This window comes from Scylla paramamosain, chromosome 33, assembly GCF_035594125.1.
Source record: "Scylla paramamosain isolate STU-SP2022 chromosome 33, ASM3559412v1, whole genome shotgun sequence".
Taxonomy (NCBI): Eukaryota; Metazoa; Arthropoda; class Malacostraca; order Decapoda; family Portunidae; genus Scylla; species Scylla paramamosain.
In genome coordinates this window covers 13765808-13769867 of record NC_087183.1, presented here as the reverse complement: position 1 = coordinate 13769867, position 4060 = coordinate 13765808, and positions in this window count along the sequence as shown.

The window sequence follows — 4060 nt, the reverse complement described above, 5'->3', positions numbered from 1 at the left end:
TGGTTTGTTTCATCAAATAGGCTCCTTTTCTTTGTCTTTTTCATTATCTTTTCACTTTCATTTCGCTTTACCTTACATTATCCTTCTTTTGCGTTTCACTATTCTTTTTTTCTGACTTTCCTTTGTCTTTCCTTTAGTATCTTACATCGTACACTATATTTTCTTTTTTCTGCTATTGTATACTGCATATTTACTCTAAATGCCTCTTTTTTTTTCCTTTCTTATCTACTTTACAACGTACAACTACTTATATTTTCTTCCCTCTTTATTTCTTTTCGTTCCCTTCAGTAATTCCCACTATTCACTTCTCAGCCTATTTTCCTCCTTCATTTCCATTTCTTTATCTTGGATAAGTGTCTTTAATAGGAAAAAAATCAAGAATAATATGACGCATCACGATCTTCACATTACTACTACTACATTCACCTTTTCTCTCTCTCTCTCTCTCTCTCTCTCTCTCTCTCTCTCTCTCTCTCTCTCTCTCTCTCTCTCTCTCTCTCTCTCTCTCTTCCTTCCCTTTCACTTCCTTAGCGAATTCTTTCTTTCTTTCAAGTTTTCGAGTCTTCTGCTCATTTTCGCTCGTCTTCAGGTTTCCAGCAACACACACACACACGCCTTGCACTGTTGATACGCACGCGAGGAAAGTGAATAAATGAATGATGAATAACATTATGAAACACCGCACTGACACTTCCTCCCCACGTGTTGCTAACCAGACGTAAACAAACACGCTTCCCTTACGAAACCCAGGACAGGACATGCTTACAGATGAGATTCAGGACAGCACTCTAGTTTAGATAACGGTACATTAGATTTAGGACAGTGCATTGGATTAGATAATACATTAGATTCAGGACAGTGGGTTACTTTAGATCAAATAGACGGTACATTAGATCAGATAGACAGGACATTAGATTAGATAGTAAACAGTATATTATCAGATTAAACAGACATTACATTAGATTAGATAGAAAGGATACTGGATTAGCAACAGGACATTAGATTATATACATAGTAGGTCAGATTAGACAGACAGTATATTCTTTACAGATTATTCAACTACTAACTACTAACTACTACGTTTTCGAGAATAATTAAGCTTTTATTTTTACTCTTATTCTGAATCTCACATGTAACACGTCTGTATTTATCAGAATATTAATGTTAACGGGTTACTTGGACAATCTGTGTAACTAGGATCTAAACTAGATTAATTTTGGATTCTCTTGCTAATCTTCGGGGGAAAAAAAATGAATGGGACAGCTTTCTCTCTCTTTTCATGCTCCTGATCGACCTCCTTCATGCATAAGATAATAAAAATAATAAAATCAGCAAGTCATTGTACCAAGACACCTCATTGCCAGTTTCAGATCTTTCCTTTCCTATAAATGTAATCTATAATGACCACACAAAGATGGGTAGCCACGAATTTTCAAAGCAATTTACTTTTAACTACATACTTTTTTTTTTCTTTTCTTTTAACTTGCTAAACCGGTTTTTAACTCGTTACCTCAAAATCCGAGAGTCGTCTTCGGCGCATCACCTATTGGTCAAAGCTTACGTCACTAAGCATCATTCGCTCATTTAACGTATTTTCTCCTCCCAGCAACCAGCATCCTCCCACGCACCAAGTTTGAGTAAATGACATATGGTAGGGAAAGAAAGACATTTATTTATCGTTATCATTTTAAGGGGATCATCTGTCTATTCCTTCTTTTCGTATGGTTGTTTTCTTGTCGCACGTTTGCAGCACGTTTGAATGACATACGCTACTGAAGAGAGAGGGAAGGAAAACATGCATCTATTTAATATTATCATTATAATTTTAAGGAGTCTAACAATTTATTCCCTATCATTACTTTTTTTTCTTTTTCCTTTCAGTCTCTGGGTCGCTTTTCTTCTCGCACGTTCTCGCAACAAGTTTGAGGAAATGACACACGTCGGAAGAAAAAGAAAGTCTTATCTCTTCCAACTGTCGCCGCTGTAATTTTCATGGTATTTATCTATCTATATTCACTACCATTACTTTTCTCTAGGCATGAATCATCCGTTTCTCTCCTACGTCCTCACATGAACCTTGAAAACGTACACCAGAGAGAGTATACATCTATCTATTTATTATAATTTAAAAACCATGTATCTGTTAAGGATCATTACATCTTTAAGCCTGAATTAATCCATATTTATCGTTTTTTATTTTTTATTTTTTTATTGCGCAGTACCTTCTCTCCGTTTTCAGATTACGCAACCAGTGAACTTGGCGGTAGGGGGGTGGCAATCCTACATACATTTATGTACCTATTCATTATCATTTACAAACTGTACGTCTATTGCATCTTCTTTAACTCCAAATTAAATCATGCTTATCTTCCTTTCTTTAAAGCTACGCAATAATCTTTCCGTTTTCAAATTACGCAAACATTAAACGAGAGAGGGAGGAGAGACAGTCCTTGTATGCAATTACTAAGCAAATATACAACGAGGGAAATACAAAGCTTACGTCACTCAGCATCATTCACTCATTTAACGTATTTTCTCCTCCCAGCAACCAGCATCCTTCTCTTGGGGCAGATGTGCTTTTGAAGCCTCCTACCCATCACTATCTTTCCTAACCCGACGAGTTTTTATCCAACGCACAAGAACTGGAAGAGTGAGAAGGAAAGGGAAAGGAGCAGTAAGAGGTGCAGGCGCATGAGAAAGTTCAGAAGAAAAGGGAAAGGAAGGTGAGAAAGATTAAAGCAAAATCATAGACTCGCGAGACACGAGAAAATGAGAAAAGAAAAGGAAATAAGTAAGTAGCATGTGTTTGAAAGATAAATAGGGAAGAGAAAACGAATCTGAGTTATGAATAATGCGAGTAAGAAAAGGGAAAAGGATGATAGAGGGGTAAAAATGTAATTACAGTTACATGACTTGTCAGAAGTTTAAAATGGAAAGAGAAAGGATGGATGAGGGTCTGAAAGAAATGAGAAGGTAAAAATGAATCAGAGAAATTAAAACTGAATGTCAGAAAGAAAAGGAGAGAAGGGAGGAGGCGGCGGCGGCGGACAAAAATAGCCTATCCAGCTGCGAGGTATGTGGAAAAGATGAAAGGAAGTGTGGGTCAAAAAGGGAGGGAGGGGATGGGGGAAACTAATCAGGGCAAGTTAAAATTAAATGTCAGAGGAAAAGGAAAGGGAGCGGAGTCACGATCGAGTGGTGACGAAAAAAAAAAAAAATAATAATAATAAATAAATAAATAAAAAAAAAAAATATATATATATATATATATATATATATATATATATATATATATATATATATATATATATATATATATATATATATATATATATATATATATATATATATATATATATATATATATATATATATATATATATATATATATATATATATATATATATATATATATTGAGCGTGAAAAGTAAATTCCAGAACTATTATATGAAGTAGATAAAAATAACATCCATAATACTGTACACAAGGAAAAAAAAATCGTAATGCACAAAAAAAAAAAAAAAAAAATGCGAGGTACTTTTGAAAACAGCAGGACAATGACAGTCAGCATACAAATATGAAGATGGGAAAGCAAAGATGATGTATTGAATAATAAAAAAAATAGAAAGACAATGGTTACTGCGATGAAAGTCAACATCATTGCCCTTAAACACCAAAGAGAAAGTGATGGAGACACTGCTGCCTACGAAGAGCAAGTTTTTTTTTTTCCTATTCAGCATCAAAATATCTTAGAGTGAAGATCCACTCACTTTTTACTACTTTCTAATTTCATTATCTTGCTGAAACTTCAATCTGTAGACAAAGGAATGACCAAGGTGTAAGCTTTCCATTTAACAGAGTGGAAACATTACAACTAGCAGTTGATTGACAGAATGCTAGACAATGCATATTTGTAATAATTCAATATGACAAAAAGAAGTACTGGGTAGCATACAGTAGTGATTCCCTTTCACAGTCGCACACAGTTTTTCCTCCTCCCCAGTCTGGAATGAGGTGAAGATCATAATTACTTGCAAGGGTGAGAAATAAAAGTCAGACA